General features: G+C 41.4%; 1 long non-coding RNA gene and 1 pseudogene across 1 annotated transcript; both read left to right on the top strand.

Moving 5' to 3' along the window:
* The first annotated feature begins 5,188 nt into the window (after positions 1 to 5,188).
* Positions 5,189 to 8,908, top strand: LOC147304631 (zinc finger MYM-type protein 1-like; annotated as a pseudogene).
* Positions 8,909 to 12,552: 3,644 nt separating this feature from the next.
* LOC147304630 (uncharacterized) lies at positions 12,553 to 16,160 on the top strand. The gene is made up of 3 exons (XR_015127002.1): positions 12,553 to 12,706; positions 15,779 to 15,950; positions 16,027 to 16,160. It is a non-coding gene; the product is annotated as an uncharacterized LOC147304630 (long non-coding RNA).
* Positions 16,161 to 19,508: the final 3,348 nt, after the last annotated feature.

Below are 19,508 nucleotides of genomic sequence, written 5' to 3'. Positions count from 1 at the left end.
GTTTTAAAGCTAAGTTAGAAATATTTATAATGTAATTTCCAAAACTTGCATATGATCTGTAATTTGTTGCAGATCTACTGACTGTCACGTAGCATCTGGAGCAGTCTCAAATGGAGGTCAGTCCACTACTGCCACCTGTGGCCAAGTGCCATAGCCTACTACTAGATTAACTCTTGACACATCTGCAGTAGAGGCTGAGTGGCTGCACTTACATCTGGATCATTCAAATCGACCCACAAACATGTTGAAAGATACGATGCCAGCAATGTGGATTGTCAGGACTAAAACCAGTCATTAAGCAAAGACAACAGGGATCATTTGTTTCTGTTTATTTAGCATGCACAACATTTGTAGTCGCCTTCCGTACAGGGGATGTCCACGCACAGTGTGTGGTACCACCTTCCGCAGAAGGTGCATTCAATCTGTAAGAAAAATTAGATTGTCACAGTCATGCATCTAAAGTCAGGCTGTTGAGTGAAGCAACTAAACATGTTTAAATGTGCAGATACTGCAGATTTCTGTCCAAAAGTCTATGGATCACTCAATGTTTCCATGCATCCCTTAGTTGCTTCAGTGTCTTTAAAGTGCAGAGGCACACAGGTTACCTCAACTATAATTTTTCTGTTGGTGCATCAAACTGACATGTCACCCAGCAATATTGAAGTAACCCATTCAGAGTGCTTCAGGCTCTGGTATTGATTTGGTTATTTTACACACTCATCGGTTTCTGCACCTGAACTTCTCTCACCACAGGCATGGCATAGCTGGGAAAGGTCTTTGAAAACATATGCCAGAATGAGGATATACATATAAATGCTGACTATACTGACAGAATGTGTTGTGAGAACACTGATCAAATATTAATGTATCATATATTTGTGAAATAGGTATTTATTTTGTTTTTGCTGTGAAATGATATACACAAAAGGAGTGGGGATTTGTAAAACTTCAAGTTTTAAGGTGAAAATACACAATTGCATGTCATGTAGTTGAAGGTTTTTTTTTTTTTTGAAAGAACGGAAAACGCTTAAAGTTCCAGATGTATTGTGCATGAAATGAATTCAAACGTGGCAATAGAGCCAGGTGCAGATGTGTGTCAAAAGTTAATCTGGCTGTAGGCTAGGCTATTTGCTGTTTTGTCGGTAGCGGCTCCTGAAAAGCAAGTCTACCACACATCTGTTTGACCAACGCCAGTTGATCTGCAACGCCAGTTAATCTGGAACACCGTTATCGTCACTCCCAAAACTCCGAACTTTCAACACGGGCTGAAAGACTCAGCGTGGCTGCAGCTTGTTGTTATGTCAGCTTAAATCAGTCATGTGATTTGGAGGTGCAGCGTGTCCGTGGACCCCAGAGGGTTAGTAACATATTAATTAACATATTAATTGCTTGGAAAATAAACTCATCCTGAAGATCAAGAATTCCCATCATGGAGAAGAAGAAAGCTGGATGCCAGAATCGCGGGTGCCTTGAAGGATGTTAGTCGTCTAACAGAGGCACAGAAGGGCATCATGAGATACGGGTCCTGGATGATGTAACAAAACAAAAACAAAAAAAGTCAACAGCAGAGGTTGAACGATTTAATGATTTAATTGATTGATTGATTGATTGATTGATTGATTGATTGATTGATTGATTGATTGATTGATAATACTTTATTCATCCCGAGGGAAATTGGGTTAAGGCTGCCAGCCGTGCCAGCGCCATCTTACCCTCCGACCCGTGTTGTCCGACCATACATACATTACACAAAACATCACATGGGGAAGACAGGTCAGAGAGGTATAACAATGGAAAATGCACCACATGAGGAAAGATAAGGAGAAAAAAATAACTCCCCCCAGACTGAGCTCCAACAGGGAGATCAGTTTGAGAACAGAAAAAAAAAACACCTCCATTTGGTCTCCAAAGTCCCATTCAGGGTTTATTCTTAGCTGCATGCAAGAGTGGAAGAACAAATTTTCCCCCAGTGGCCCTAATCCTCTTCCATAGGACCGCCCTTCTTCATTCCACCAACCTTATTTAAACCCAGCAAAAACTGCAGTTAGACTCATATCTCCACGTAGTCCTTTGCTCCGTGTAAATCAGGTAGTCCTCTGGATTTGTCCTCGGTTTTGTGTGTGTATAGTTTTACTTTCCTTTGTCTTTGCGTCTTGCTTTGACTTTCTCGCACACAGCAAGTAAAGCGTTTTATGTGTGTATCACTTTTGAATAATGTGTTCTTGTGAATAAAGTAGGTTGTACTCTCATATAAGCGAGCAGAGAGTCGCTGTTGACAAGTTTCTGAAACGGGCTGCACCGTGTCCAGTGTCTTAGCTTCAGTGGGTGGGGCAGCTCCGGCTGTTGTTTCTGTATGTATGCACTCTCCTAAAAAAGTCACTTTTTCTTGATGCTTTAATCTAAAGTCTTTTGTTGTGTTTCCTGTATGTAACGCTGTAGCAGTTTAACGGTTGTTTGCATGTTACAGGAAAACACGATCAGCTATGTCCGCCGTCAGCAGCTCAAACACAGCCTTTGCCTTGGAGCGGTTCCACACTCTGAGCCAGACAAACCCTGCTGGGAACGTCTTGGTCTCTCCTCTGAGCATCAGCTCAACCCTGGCCATGGTCTACCTGGGAGCTAAAGGAGACACTGCAGCTCAGATGGCTCAGGTCAGCTCACTGTTACTTGTTACCTGCACCACCATCAGTTGATCAGCCAGCATGATCCCTGTGCAACTTCAAGCCTTCGTTGCATTTTAAAAGCAGTTATGGAAGCGTTGAGCTGCCACCCAGGCAAAAAAAAAATCGAGCCATATCACATTATAATGTCAAAACTTCATTGTTCTAACAATATACCATCATGTAAGTACAATATACTTATTCTGAAGAATATGTGAGATTTGTTGGAGTTAATGCTACTCCAAAAGCACTCACAACAAGAGAGGTAGAAGAAGCCTCTGCTACAGACTCAGAATTAACAGAAGTGCGAAGAGCTATTGAAAACGGACACTTTGAAAAATGCAAAACATGTGCACCCATTGCAAATGAACTGTGTGTCATCGGCTACATAGTTTTGCGGGGAACTCGCATTGTATTGCCAGAAAACCTCAGAGCTCAAGCACTTTCACTAGCTCATGAAGGACATTTAGGAATTGTTGGAACCAAACAGCATCTCAGAACAAAAGTTTGGTGGCCAGGGATGGACAAAGCTGCAGAAAAATTTTGTAAAGCTTGTCACGGGTGTCAAATAGTAGCCAGACCAGATCCACCTGAACCACTGAGAAACACACTTTTACCGGATGGACCATGGCGAGACGTGGCGGTAGACTTACTGGGACCGCTACCTTCAAACCACTCAATACTTGTACTGATAGATTACTACAGTCGGTACTATGAGTATGATGTAATGTCATCTACAACTGCTGAAAAAGTCATTGACTCCGTGTCTGCTAAATAGTATTTAGCAGACACGGGCTACCAGTTACCATCAAATCTGATAACGGCCCACAGTTCAAATCTGAGCTGTTCAGAGAATATTGTGAAACTAATGGAATCAAACATATAAGAACTACACCAAAATGGGCTCAAGCAAATGGAGAAGTGGAACGTCAAAATGCATCATTGATGAAAAGAATCAGGATTGCACCAGCCGAAGGACTTGTAACAGTGTATCGCAGCATTGAACATCCAACCACAGGCAAAAGTCCAGCAGAACTCCTGTTCAACTGCAAAATGAGAGGAAAGTTACAGAACATCAGTGAGGCAAAAACAACGGAATTGGACGTGCGTGACAGAGACGCTGAACAGAAAGGAAAATCTTTCTGCTGATGAACGAAGGGGAGCTGAGTATTCAAAGGTTGACACGAGAGACACAGTGCTGGTTCAACAAAACAAAGTGGACAAGTTTCCAACACCTTTCAATGCAACACCACACAAAGTTGTAAGCAGAACTGGAAACCAAGTCATTATTGAATCACCAACAGGAGCTCGCTATCACTGGAATACGACATATGTGAAGAAATACGAGACAAATGAGACCAGAGAAAGACACTACGAACAAAACACAATACCTGAAAGGGAGGAAGATGAAACACCCACAAAGACTGACACCTTCACTCCAACACCACAAGAGGGCTCCCAGGGGCCAGAGAGACCAAGTAAATCACAGAGGGCTAAAAAGATGCCTGAGAGGTTTTGTGATTTTGTGGTGAAATGAACTATAATATGTTAAGGTGAAGAGGCAACTTAAAATTGGCAAGTTCCAAGTTCATATGTGTATGTCGACATGTATATATTGGGAAAAAAAAAAGGTACATGTGTGGTGAGACAGTTAGAAAATATAACTGTTAGAAAGTAAGACAAGAAAGAATGTTCAATGTTGGAAAAAAAAAGACATCAAAGTTATTACGACTAAAGTTTGAGTCTAAGGAAAAGGGGGATGCCGTGTATTGATATATGGCTATGTCTTATTGTGGTGACTTTTGAACCGGATGTTGTTGTCAGAAGGAGGCCTCGTTAAGTGGCTAGTTGTCAGATCGACAGTATTCAATAAAGCAAGATAAAGACTGATAGGTTTGTAGCTTGAACCTATTCGCTGGAATGTTGAGGACAATATAATTACACAGCAAGCAAGACCCGAAGTAGGCAAAGTTCTTCATGTTACTCATGCATGAGGGAGACCTGCCTGGAGCCAAGTGTCGTTCCACCACTTGACCTCCGTCAGACTCTCAGCCAGGTTCCCCATAGCACTCCTTTTATTGTGGTTACATGAATATGCATAGGGTCATTAACATATAGCATCTTACATAGGTATACATGTGAACAAAGAATACTGTGTGTGTGTGTGTGTGTGTGTGTGTGTGTGTGTGTGTGTGTGTGTGTGGTACTGCTGATCAAAGGGTCATATAACATGAAAGCACAAAAGCAAACATCCTTGGTCAGGAAGAGGGTAGTCTCCCCCTCACCCTAGATGGTTCACCCTAGATAACATGGTGAGGAAGTCCAGCAGTTAAAGCACTTAGACTAAAACAGACGTAGCTACGTTAATCCTACCATAAAACAATAAGACAAGGTACGACCTCTCTCGTGCTCCCAAAGTGCTCTCTAATGCACACAAAGTTTGCAGACTATCACTACACAATTGATTATACACCTCTAAGCAGTGGCGTCGTTAGGCCTATTTTAGGGGTGCTGAAGCCTCCCTAAAATATTCTTAAGCCCCCCTAAATAATTTGGTGGGTTTTTTTTTTTTTTTTTTACTTATTCGATTTTTTTTTTACAGAACTTGCAGACAAATTCAATATAAAGATGCAGGAATATGAGTTTAAAGAAATAATAATATAAACCTGTCGCTATTCACACAAATATGATCATAACTCGGTTGGTCCCTTTCGCTTTACATTGTTAAGGTAGCGTCAGTGCTTCGTTATCCAATCCCTTCCAGTTGTTCACAGGGGACATCCACATGACTGAAAATCCAGTCCTCGTTTTCACTGCTACTTTACACTCCGCTCGTATACACCTGCAGAAACACTAGCGTGCATGTGGCAAACGGCAAGAAATCATGGATATACGCAAGTTTTTCAAGAAAGTAAGTCTTCATCACTGGCTGGTAGTAACAATTAGTTAGCTCCAGCTAACAGCAGAGAGTCCCATGTAAATAATGAACCAGGTGCTCCCCATTTTGTAAATAAAAACCTGGCTAGCGCACTAAGTTAAATTGTTAGCATAATGTTAATTTCTGTCACTCGTTTTAGCTCTGAAAAATCCAGCTGAGCTCATTCAGGTATGGTTATCATCAGTGGAAATAATAATAATCACTCCATCCCCATTAACCTGTAGGAGTCAGGGCAGAGGAGCACAGAGAGGCAGAGGGGAGAGACGTCTGCTGGAGAGGTGAGTCAAAGGATGGAGTCATTTGTGATGGAGACAGTCTGATTAGAATTTTATGGGACTCAATATGGATATGAAATATGAAACATTTCAGTCACGGTACAACATATAAGACCTGTTTAACTTGAGCTTTTATTTAGGAGAGTCAAGGTTAGAAAGTGGAGAGAGCAAAGAGAGAGATATGTATATAAGTCAAATTAGCCTGACTCACATATTTTTGAGGGTTCTATTTTAATATTACTTCAATTCAAGTAATTTAGTAATATTTTTCAGGGCTTTAAATTGCAACCATTTTAGTCACATGCGTGCTCAAAATATAATGTTTGTAACTTCAAAATATTTGGGAGCAACAAATTACTGTGGAGCGGGAGCAGAAGTCATGATATTAGCAATTTACATTACAATTCAGTATGTTTTAATGTATCTTGAAGGGTGAGGCAGAAGGAGTGGCTGAGGGAGAAAAAGGTCAACAGGCAAGTTCAAGTCAGAGAGAGCAAGGAGAGACAGAGGAGCTGCAGCAAATAGATCGAGAGGCAGAGGAAGATCAAGTTATTACAGAGAGAGGAGAGCAAACAGGCCAAGAGAGGGAAAATGATGAAGCAGCTGCAGCAACTCATTCTACTACAGGGTTTGATTTAGGTGACAAAGACACAGGGCCCAGACAGGTGAAGCTGAAGAGCTATCCACAGGATACTTTTGGTACACAGAAGCGAGCATTTAACCACAGCTGGTTTGAAAAGCACAACTGGTTAGAATATTCAGTCAACCAGAATGCAGCTTTCTGCTTCCCATGTAGAGTGTTTGGCAAAAACATCAAACATGATAGTTTGGTCAGTAACGGTTGCAAGAACTGGAAGAAAGCTTTAGTCATCTTTGGCAAGCATGAGATGGCACAAACACATAAGGACAGTGTTGTTACATGGAAAAGCTACCAGGGAACTAGCAAACAGGGAAACGTTGCACAGATGATAGCAACTGCAAATGTGAGTGAGATAGTCGAAAGAAGAGAGTATCTCAGACGAATTGTTGCAGTCACCTCTATGTTAGGGAGACAGGGACTCCCTTTTCGTGGTCATGATGAAGGTGAAGACAGCCCAAACAGAGGGAATTTTCTTGCGTGCATGGAGCTTTTGAAGGAGTTTGATCCTTTTCTTCAAAAACATAATCCCCCATCAAATGCACAGTATATCTCACCAACATCCCAGAATGACATGATTGACTGTTGTGCCCAGGAAGTTACTAGTGTCATTGTATCTGAAATGACAAAGTCTAAAGTCTATTCCATCATGGTGGATGAGGCAAGGGATAAAAAGGCAGAGCAGTTAGCTGTTTGTGTCAGGTACGTGTCAGAGGGGGCAGTGAAGGAGCGTTTCCTTGCACTTGCAGAGATAAAATCATTTGATGCCCAGTCCATTGCAAATGAGATTCAGCAGCAGATCCAAAACTATGGTCTTGCAGAGCTTAAGTGTGTAGCACAAACATATGATGGTGCAGCCGTTATGAGTGGCTCCACTGGAGGTGTACAAGCACATTTTAGAAGGCTCCATCCTGAGGCTATCTATGTGCATTGTTATGCTCATCAACTCAACCTGGTTTTGTGCAATACTTGCAAGGCTGTCCCAGAGGCTGTGGAGCTTTTCAGCTTGTTGGAGTGTGTGTATTCTTTCTTCAGCACCTCCCTAGTCAATCATCATAAGTTCATGGAGACTCAGGCAAAGCTTGGATTGACAAAAACTGAGCTTGTGCAACTTTCAAACACTCGCTGGGCATGTCAGTTGCGATCAATCAGTGCAGTTCTTGAGACATTGCCTGCCATTTTGGAGTGCCTATCTGCAATTGGATCCCCCATAGCTGTTGGTCTCAGAGCAAAGCTCTACAAGTTCTCAGCAGTCTATGCACTACTGATGTTTCAGTCGATTCTGTCTGTAACCGAAGGACTCCACAAATTCCTGCAGAAAGAGACTTTAGACCTGGCAGAAGCTTTTATCTGCAAACAAGCTGTGTGTGACACACTTAAGGGCAAACACTCAGATGCATTTGCTACAGAGCTGTATGAGAAAACCAAGGCCCTGTGTAACACCATCAGTATCCCTGAACCAGGTGCCAAGACAAGGCACAAACAGAGGAAAATGGAGGATTTTGTCCTGGAGGCAACTGTGGGTTCACGCACTGAATTGAACAACTCAGACACATTGAAAAGAGAGTTACTTTTCCCTTGTGTGGATCGGATGGTTGGCGAGCTTGATCAAAGATTTTGCAGTGTAGATGCAGGGCTGCTAAAAGGCGTCCAGGCATGCAGTCCTAAATCTGAGAACTTCTTGAGTGAACCACACTTGAATGAACTACAGACTTGACCTGAAAAAAGAGGAGGTTCTGGTGGCCAGAAACTTTCTTACCCGGAAAACAGAGGCTGGATGTCCACCCAAAAATATGTTGTCTGTGTACAACCTCCTTGATTCAGACATGTTTCCCTCTCTGAAGGCAACCATCCAAGTTGCCCTAACAGTGCCTGTCAGCAGCTGCTCGTGCGAACGGTCCTTTAGTGCACTGCGTCGGCTGCACTCCTGGCTGCGTCAAACAATGGGTCAGAAAAGACTTCACAGTCTTGCAGTCATGTCTATTGAAAAAGACACGCTTCAGCATCTGAGTCACAACAGAGTGATTGACCGATTTGCCACTCTTAAAAACAGACGTCATTCTTTGATGCTTCCACCCACCAAGTAACTGGTGATTGCAGCCAGAAAAATGTACTTTTTTATTTTCAGTTTTTTTCTTGTTATTGATGCAGCAAACACATTTCCTCTGTTTTTTTGTTGTACTGTATTATAAAGCAGACTGAAATAAAACAATAGATCTATTGGTGGCCTAGGATGTTTAATCTGTCCAAAAAAGTAGGAAAACAATTTCTCAGTCTTTGTTTTCTGTTTGTGAAATTTTGTGCTCATTCACTACGTTCGTTCATGTCGTGTGCATCTCTTGGGGGCTAAGCCCCCCCTGTCCTTAAAACCTAGTGACACCCCTGCCTCTAAGCATATATGGTTAAATATCTCTAAGCATAAATGACAATCAACAATACAAAACCTAACAAAGACCGTGCTTTATGTCCTGATTTAATTCAGAGTGCTCTGCCTAATTCAGTAATAAGGTGGGCACACAACAAGTAGGAATCAAGCTCTTAGAATTTTGTGAGGCGTCTGACGACAAGGGGTGTTCGCATGAAAATGATAACAGCAGGTATTGGTGAAGGGGGACTTTTAGGGGCGTGAAAGAGGAGTGGTCCCGCTCCTGAAATTCAATACACTTATTTAGATTATTGCAATGATGTTGTGTGTATTGTGTTGCTCTCTTTTTGCTAGTTTTCTCTCTTTTTTTCTCGAAACAGGTGATTGTGGTGATTGTTTTCTTTTTTTAAGTCCCTTCTCTCACTGTCACTCTTCACCTCAAATAGACCAATACGGCTGTGATGATCCACTTGGTAAAGTAAATCCATTGGTCATCGTTCTTGGCCCTCAGACAACAATTCTGATGGCTAAAGAACCAAACAGGACCGGCAAAAAAAGAAAAGAAAAAAAGAATTGGGTATTGATATGGTTACATCCTGGAATTAATACTATATGTTATGTTAATTCTGACATAAATGAAATCCAATTAGAAACTTCTGAAATGCTGCATTTTCAAATTGTGAGCTAAGTAAAGGATGGCTACAACAGAAGATGAACAGTGAATGAGGCCTATAAGAAGGCGTAGAGTAGCTGAGACAGACGGTTAGACCAGCAGGTGTTTTGGAAAGCAGTGGCCATTCATATTTCACAGTTCATACACTCCAGTCCAGCATAACAGCTTGGGTGATGGGTAATGCAGTAGAGGGCTTAAAGCTATAGTTTTATTACTTGCTGTTTCAAAAGTGTGTTATAAGACCTCAAATACAGTTCTTATTGGTCTCACACTTTGTGTAAAATCTGCAGTAATGTTCTCGTCTCTGTCTGGGCAGGAGTCAGCCAAATCATGACATCATGGTCTGCCACTGTCCATCATGTCTGTTTGTTTGTTTGTTTTCCCCTCCACTGTAGCGCATTCTGTTAAATGCAATCTGATCTTGTAAGCTGGAAACCGGTGCTGATGTCATATGTATTTGAACAAATGCAATTTGGTGTCAAATTGTGCAAATGTGCCTGAAAACTAGAATCCATAGTGGAATGATAAAACAAATTACAGGACTGATAAAATGAGAAGCCTTTGTTATGCTAAGAAATTATGCCAAGGTAGTATTGGAGGTATAGGTTTCCTAGTCTCCTTATTATTTTATAAATAAACATGTTACTTCCTTAAGAGCATTGTAGGAAATGGATATTTGGAAAGTTAAATATTATAAAACAAGAATTGGAAATTATTTTGAAAAGTGACATTAAACAGTGTCTCTCCTGTTTTTTCCAAAGCAGATATTGGCAGTAGGGAATGTTCATGGGAAGAGTCTTCTATTGAGATCTTTAACCTTTTTTGTTTCCCATTGCAGTGAAAGAGTCATGATATGATGGTTTCATCCAACACATCAATTCTGAGGATCCAAAGCAACACCAAGGGTGGGAACCTACATGGTTGCTGTGCTCTAAAGAGGGCCTACACGAGTAATATTTACAGGAACATGTAGAAAGTTGCTGCATAATGAGGTTTGATACTCTCATGCTGAAGAGACACTACAGCCTCTGCTCACAGTGATGTACGATGTGATCCCTGCACAGCTCATATGCTGAACAAAAAACTGCTAGGACAGGTAATCAGTCCCCTGCTGGGGCAGATTGGGGAGTAAGCAGTTCATTCAGCTTCTTAAAATAAGGACGTCATGTTCTCTTCAATGATTTTGTGTGTTTCTCCGTTAGTACACAATTGGTCCAGTACAGATTCCAATTGTTCAGGCATTGTTCCTGGGTCTGAAATGCACTGAGATGTCGAGCTTGGAAAAAACTCTCCTGAGTTTCTCTGATACACCGGCTACATAGGGGACGATGTTCCCTCTAAGCTGCACGTGTGCACAATTGTGCACTGCTGGCACAGTCTCTACGCACAGAAAATCTGCGTTGCGTACAAAAAAAAAATCGAACTTGATTTGAAATTAAAACTAATACTTTAACATTTCTGTTTTGCAGTGTTAGTCAGTAAGTGACTGGCTGCTCCCGTATGGGATTACAATGATGCCACTTTATCCCATAGTCCAGCCAATGATGCGATTCGCATTTGTATATACGCAGCTAATCAACATCGTTGACAGGATATGACAGCGTCCTTATGTACCGACACTGATGTTTTAGCTAGCAAAGTGGCATGGCTGATGTGGAGTGAAGCCACGTTAATGACAACGTGTACAACCATTGGAGATGTGAGCAGGACAGACGGAACAACTGACGGAAAAAGTGTGGACTTGATAGGCCATGTAAAACCAGAGCTATGATAAAAATATCTGCAATGTTTGGTTTTCTTCCTGAATACTGTCGTTGTTTATATTTACTGCAGGAAGAAACAGTAAAACCGGCGTTTTATAAGGAAAACGCTTCAAAGCTCCGCCTGTGAGCAAAAACAAAACCAAATATACCCCCACCCTTTCCTATTGGTCGAAAAATGTATCATGTCGACCAATCAAAAAATGATATGGCAACATGGCATTTAGTTGTTTAGGAAGGGGGGAAGGTTTAGGAGTGACGGCGGTGTTTTGAGATGTGAGAGATTTTCAACATTTAGTGCAAATCTTGTGTAGTTAGTGTGTAGTTAGTGTGTAGTTAGTGTGTAATGTAGTCAATAGTTTTGTTGTGTGTGTCAGAACAATGAGGCGACTGCTGAATGGTACAGGTGTTACAGCAGTGATACATCTCCTGTTGTCAGGCCTGCAGGTATCAGGCTGTTGTTCTCCTTTATCTCATAGTGGACAGAAATAATTTTTTGGAGTTACACAAATAATGTGTGGCATCAGATTTGATGCAGAACAGCTGATTGTTCTGTAAATAGTTTGAAATGTTTATTCAAAAAAACGCCTTGGCTGCATTTTTAGGTAAACAGCTGCAAAAAACTTTGTTGTTTGCATAACTCAGTTACTTTTTTGAAGAAGTAACTATATAATTAATTGCCCAACATTGGTCATTATATACTGTATTTTGCAGACAGAGTTACAGGACTCTCTCCCAGACCACAGACTCATAATACAAGTCAGAGCTTTATAAAAAAAAGAAAAAGAAAAAGAAATTCTTGTTTTCAAAATTGGAGTTCAAGTTATTTTTTACTTCCAATAGTGTTAACATACTACACAGGTCAGGAACAAGATTTTTTTTTAATTTTCATTGTAAGTGGGCTAAAGCAGTTAATTAAAAGTAGTCTAACATAAATGTAAATGCTGTAATTTGATTATTTTAATAAACCATGTAACTTGGATGGATTCAATGCTGGCGTGACCACAGTGCACACGTCTGCTGTTGCTCACAGTGGTAGTGATCATAAATTCGATTCTTTTTACTGAATCGGGTTTTAATGAGTCACTCACCAAAGTGAATCGCGTTTCTTGAGTCATTTGAGTCACTGAGTCAGTTGACCAGAGAGTGCAAAAATGTATATTTTTGCACTCTCTGGTCAACATTGATAGGGGACGACAATGTTGTTGCGTCTGTCTTTCTTATCCTCCCTAGCTGCTGTCTGATTGTCACCATTTGACCTTAGAACTGAAGAAGCTTCTCGGATGAGAGGTGAAATGTCTTCAAGCAACTTAAAGAAGTCCAGACGCTTTTCTTTCCAAGCTCCTTAAACTACAATGACCTGGATGACTGAGAACCTTCACAGACATACGAGATAAGGTAAACCAAAATGTGAATCAAAATGGCAGGAGACACTTTATTTTATCATTAAAATATAGGTATACAGGTCATTTCTTCACACAGAAGGAACTAGATTCCTGATTAAGGTTTTAAGGATAATTTATATCTTTTGATATTTATTTTGTGGGTTTTTGTGGATTTGTTGAATGAAAAACTCTCCACTGGCACATCCTGTAGTGATCTTGGCAGCCTGTTGAGCCAATTGTGTAACCCTACAGTGATGCACACACTTATGTAGCCAAATGTGTTGCATTTTGTGACCTTGCACCATGTGCAGCCAATCACAGATGCCTGAATAATTGTCTGAGACTTTGCAGCCTGTGGTGAAATCCAGCCTGCTGAGATACCCACAGTTCCATTCAGAAGCAGAATCCTACTAGAAAGGAGGTCTCAAGACCAGATTTGGCCATTTCTGTCCTCATATGATGCACATGGTGTAAAATGTTGATGAGGCTTGCTGCATATGTTTGGCTTCGAATGGAAACATGCGCATGTCATGGTCCCTGTGTCTACCCAGCCTGCCCCGCAAGGCTACTTGTGTTTTGTGTTCTCTCTCTCTCTCTCGCTCTCTCTCCTTCACTGCTCTGCCTGGGCGGAGCTCACTGCGGGCTCCCGCCCTTGGCCCACACACCTGTTCGCGATTAGTTGTCCTGTTGTTGTTGTCCAGTTGTCCTGACCTGTCCACTACTTAAGGCCAGGGGTCCGTTCTTCGTACCTCGCTAAGTAAGTTAGCTGGATTTGATTGTTGACGATTTCGCGTGATCCTGGATCAGTCGGTTCCCCGAAGCTCATCCGGGACTTGCTGTCATAGCAACAGAGCCGTAAGCGTAAACCTGCTCGGGAGCAGGCTTACTTTATGTAAACAGGATTAGATCGCGGCCACGCAGGTATGTCCACGTCATTTATACGAAAGCAACAGCGATATTCCACCACTGTTTCACCATAAATAAATAACATCAATGTAACTAAAGATAATGCAGCACTTGATCCTTTTATTGATTTCACACAGATACATACAGGTCATTTCCTAAAAAAGGGAAATGTACTATTAACATTCTATTACATGTATGTGATTATTACAGATGTAAGTCATATTTCACAGTAGTAACTGCAAATTACTTCGTGTAATCAAGATGAGAGACCACGGCTATAAAAGCGAAGGTGGATTTGGGAAGTCTGTCGCAGCCATGTCCTGTCCGTATACGCGACCAACCCATTGCGGAAGGTGCAAGATTGATAAGGAGAGTCCTCAGAATTCAGCGTATATTGCGGGATAGACAGGATCCTTTAGCTCAGCGCGACAGTGTGCTCATAGAGAGATATCGATTTTCCCGTGAGGGTATTATTCACTTAACCAACTTGTTGACGAGGGGGTGCAGGACCACCACCTGTCTTTTTTTGCTCTGCCCTTTTCTTGGTTGCTGTTATGAACAAACAAACAGATTGTTTCAGGGTCTCTTTCCAAGAGGCAGCACGGCGGGTCTGTGTGCCGCGCTGGAATGGTAGCGCTGTGCAGGGTGGCTGCTGTGTTCGCTTCGGATTACTCCTCAACCCCCACCCACCCCTGTGGCTTGTCATGTCTTCACAATGTTGTGCTGTGGACATTTATGTGCTTCTTGTGCAGAGGAGTTTTTTTGTTTCCTGTTCTCATGCTGTCCTACCATGGAAGCATAGCATGAGTAGGGGTCTTTTTTTCCTCTTGTACTTTCCCCAGTGTAGTGTACATTTCAATGTTTTTTTTTTTTCTGATTCTACCAATCTCTGACCTGTATCCCCATGTAATGTTTGTGCTATATGTGTAAGGTCGGGGGGGTCCTATTTCACTGCAGGGCAACCTGCATGTGACGAATAAAGCTTTGATTGATTGATTGAAAAGCAATATAAGTGATAAATATTACCATTCTGTAGAATATTCTTATATTTCACTTTTACTTGTTCCCATGTTCTAGTGGGTCCTGTTGTGGCTCTAATGTGAAAGAGGATATAATGTAATATAATATAATATATAATGTAATATAATATAATAAATGTACCCTACCGCCTACTGGTGTTGGCCAGAGTGGCCGATGGCGCGATATGGCAGCCTCGCTTCTGTCAGTCTGCCCCAGGGAAGCTGTGGCTACAACCGTAGCTGCTTCCACCAGTGTGTGTGAATGTGAGAGTGAATGAATAGTGGTATTGTAAAGCGCTTTGGGTGCCTTGAAAAGCGCTATATAAATCCAATCTATTATTATTATTATTATTATTATTATTATTAGCGCGATGATTTGATCTTGGATGTAGTAAGCGAAGTACGAAGAACGGACCCCTGGTCTGCACTTGAGACCCTGCTATCGACCGTGACAGCGCAGGCTTCAAAATAAGACGCAACCATTTACTTCTGAGATATGGCCTTCTTTTTGGTTTAATTGTTTTGTGTGGATTGGTATTTAATTGGTGGTTTTTGTTTTTGGGTTTAGTTGTTGTTGTTGTTATTATAGGAGCATTAATGTGTAAGCAGAGCAGGTGGGCTTCAGAACAACCCTCAAGGCTCATTCCTGAGCCAGAGACAGAAAGATTATCAGATGCTGCCTGCAGCTCCTTATGTCCTGTCAAAACCATCAAATATTAAAACACTTTCAGGTCTGTTCTCTTTCATAAATCCACAGCACTGTAACCTTTTCTCCTGAAAAGCCTCATGTAGCAGGTTTGACATGATAGCTATTAACAACCATAGCTGGCATATATGAGAGGGTCTGCCAGGAGGGGGGTAAAAGCACTTCCTGTTTTCTAGAGGTTGTGTGTAAAACCAATTCAATTTCACTTTGATTCCCCTCCTCTACTGACAAGTTATCATTTTTTTTAGTTTATGGTTTTCACACACAGTCCAAATAATCAAAACACACCTAGATGAAATCAAACCTAATCAGTTGTGTCACGGACACGGTTCCGGGGACTCGGGGTCCTTGAACAGTGTGGACCATTGTTATTGTTATTATTGTATTGGATGTATGTTTGCTGCACTGTGCTCTTGTGTTCCATGCTGGTGTGTGTGTGTGTGGGTGTCTGCAGGTGTGGCTGAAGGATGAAGGACAACCACCTGCAGGCCTGATGGGTGTGGCCCTGCCGGCTGCCGGTCACGCCTAGCTTCTCACACACCTGCTTCTGATCAGGCTCGTCGGGGGAGCTACTTAACAGTGCGATGGAGCTTCCTCCGGTGCAGAATCGTTGAGTTAGGCTCCATGTCAGTGTTTAAAGTGCTGTTCAGTGTATGCCTGCTGGAGTTGGTGCCATAACGGCTGTCTGTTGTTTTTCCTCAGGAGGACAGCGGAACACAGGACTGCAAGACACACGGGGTGTGCGAAGGCACAGGGGCCGAGAGCACGAAATACCAGCACTTAGGAGAAGACACGTCACGGGAGTCGAGGGAGCATTTTTGGAGATTTAATGTGTGGTGTACATTTACCTCACTGTAAATAAACCCACTGCTCATTCCACTAAGTCCAGCGTTTGGGTCATTTCTCCAACATCCCTCACGGTCTGCCAGCCAGACCGTGACAAGTTGTGACATATTCCAATTCATATTGTCAATTCTTTTAGGAACAGATGCCTTTGATGACTGACTTATTCAGCAGTGAAATAGTAAACATAATAGAAGAATACTTAACATTCTAGACCGATCTTGGCATGCTTTGCTTTGCTGCTGATGGTGGACAGACTTTTACAAATGTTGGCCAGGGTGGCCAGAGGAAGATGTGAAACCAAACTGGAACGCGGGGAAGAGAGGAAACCTCAGGTGGCCTCAGTGTCCGAAGCCTCCAAGACATGAGGCTTGGCTGGTGGCCAGCGACGACAAAGAAATATGGAACCCAGAGATGACAAAGCAGGGCAGGTCAAGCACTTTAGTCACACCCGCCTGTTGTTATAGATGTTATAGAGCTCACACCAGTGCCAGCATTTTTTCATTGACAGAATAATTTCTTTAAAAAGAAGCTTACTGTACAATCTATCTATACAATCTATTTCCTCTTCGTTCTCCTGTAAGAGGACAAAGCCCTCCACATAGCTGGCATCTACTTGAAGTTTGAAAGGCAGGCCGACATGTTGGGCCAACAATACTGGTGCTGTACAGAGCAACATTTTCACTTCTCTAAATACTCAAAAATTTGTTTCTCATCAGCTATTTATTTTGCAAAGAAAAATGATATAAGACAATGACTGATTTCAGTTTATGAAATGAATCAAAATAAAATAAACTGCTGTAACAGTTACTGCATGTCAATATTAATCAATATGTTATATTTTATTTCAAAATAAAACGCCAGGTTTCTGAAGTTCCATTGTTGCTTTCATTTGGGTAGTTACTGTTCTTACTGTCTTGGAGCAACTGTGACCACATCATTTCCTCAAGGATTAATAAAGTATTCTGATTTTTATCTAAAACTACACCTGCCACCACAACTTGTTATTGTTGTTGATCTTGATTGTTGGGGATATTAGGGGATAACAGTTCATCTTGCCTCAAGGGCCCCTCTTTTAGCTTAATGCAGTCATTCTGCTCTGGAGTTAGATCTGTTTTCTAATTTAACTATTAGTATTCTTTGTTTCATGACTTAGCTGACCCTTTCCTGATCCAGTGAATGATTCTAGGTCCTGGTGTTCAAATATGTCCCAGTCTGTCTGTGTGAAGTAGTTGTGCAGTTTGGAGAGTGCATTTTCAGGCCAGGTTCTAACAGTCTTTGTGGTGGACCTTGCACTGCGTCTGAGGGGGGTATAGGCTGGGGAGAGCAGGAAGGAGAAGTGGTTGGACTGGCCGAGGTGGGGAAAGGGTATGGCTCAATATGCATGCTTAATGTTGTAGTAAACATGATCTGGAGTGTTCTCTCCCCTGGTCAAGGTCCAATTTATTTATATAGCACATTTCCAGACAGACGATGCTGCATAAAGTACTTAACATTATAAAAATGCCATTAAAAAGAAACAATGTAAAACAATAATAACAATATAATACGATGATAGGACAATAAAATAATTAAAACAATAACTAAGACTATTAAATAAGACCAAAATGCTTGGCTCATAGTGTGATAAAAGCCAGGGCATAAAAATGTGTTTTTAGTAGTGATTTGAATTGATCGAGTGTTTGTGCAGATCTAATATTTAGGGGAAGACTATTCCAAGGTCTGGGACCTGCCACAGAGAAGGCTCTTTCACCACAAAATTTGAGATTAGTCCATGTGAATAGCATTAATTTTGAGCTAGACCTCATGGTTTTTCCTGGAGCATAAACTGAAAGGAGCCCAGACAGGTAAGAAGGGGCGTTAAGTGACTTAAAAACAAAAAGTAAAAGTTTAAATTGGATCCTGTAGGAGACAGTGTAGAGAAGATAAAACTGGGGTTACATGCTGTCTCCGCTTGGTACCAGTTAGCAGGCGAGCAGCTGCATTTTGGACCATCTGAAGACGATGAATGGAGGCCTGGTCGAGACCAAAATACAATGAATTGCAGTAGTCCAGTCTGCAAGTAAGGAAAAGGTGAATGACGTGTTCGAAGTTTTCTGTCTTCATTTATGCTGGAAGTGATAACAGAGCTGTACGTTTTAATTTGTTTCCAAAACCCCGCAGTCAGGACATGCTATATTGTATTTAGATAGAAGCTAGCGAGCTAACTTCCTGCTAACTTCTAACTCCATTAAATGTCATAAATTCCATTTTCATGGATGCCTGGATGTTAAACTCAATTGTTACACCTGGTAGAGCAGAACGCTGATAATTTTATTAAAGATGAAAGACTTTAGACAGTTTTTCAACTCTCAATAATGCCATCGTGATCGTTTGATATATGGACCTACAGCAGAGTTTAGGTCCAGACACGGCTAGTGACGTCAGACTGAACAACTGGATTGGGAGCCATGGGTTTTTTTCCCTTTCTCTCACCCTCTCTCTCACACTTTTTTTCCGCACGCGAGCCTTGTGCTATGCGCTGAGCAGAGGGGGGAGGGGCGGTAGTTAGATGCAGTACAGGAACAGAGTGGGAGGGAGAGAGAGAGCCAGGGACAACAACGTCACATTAGAAAGGTATAGTAATCATCCACAACTATTTTCAGTTGCAGATGATAAAGGATTCAGAAAGTTTATTCATGCAGGCCCATATGACAGAGAAGGTGCATCTGCTTTTTGTTTTCATATTTTAATTTATATTTAATTGTGTTGTGGTTTGCAGTGTTTTGTGTTGTTTCACTTTAAATGTGTTTCAAAGGAAAAAGCTGAAAATTTAAATAGTTAAAAGTTGAAATGTAAATAGTTGGTTTTTGTATTATATGATTTATTTATTACATTTTATGTGGAGTGAATAAATAAAAGTATATTTATGGTGGCCCCTAGAGACAAAGCACGTACGAACTCCAAAACACGTACAAAACACAACAGAAGTGCTCCAGGATGCTGGGCGCAGTGTTGAGCTTTTGTTACCTAGTGGCTACACAAGCCAGGAAGTACCAACGACCGGATTTGGTGTGTGGTAGTAACAGGTAAATGAACTTTTTTTTAAAAATTTGAATTATTATGAGTGCTTGTGTATAAATACACAAACAATACACATATGCTTTCAATTGTGTAATTTAAGCGATCTAGGTAGCTCTGTTTTGGAAGTTCAGTTCATGCTAGAAATGTGTTTTGGAGTTTGTACGTGCTTTGTTTCTAGGGGCCACCGTATATATTTATATATAAACATATATAAATAAAACCACATTTTTAAAAAAAAAATAGTAATTCCTTTTGTGCATAATTTTATATTGTTGTTA

This window comes from Aulonocara sp. 'chitande type north' Nkhata Bay, linkage group LG22, assembly GCF_057382095.1.
Source record: "Aulonocara sp. 'chitande type north' Nkhata Bay isolate Kocher_YH1m ecotype deep benthic linkage group LG22, A_spYH_male_GT1.1, whole genome shotgun sequence".
Taxonomy (NCBI): Eukaryota; Metazoa; Chordata; class Actinopteri; order Cichliformes; family Cichlidae; genus Aulonocara; species Aulonocara sp. 'chitande type north' Nkhata Bay.
The sequence above is the reverse complement of the archived record's forward strand: the minus strand, read 5'-3'. Positions and strand labels throughout refer to the sequence as shown.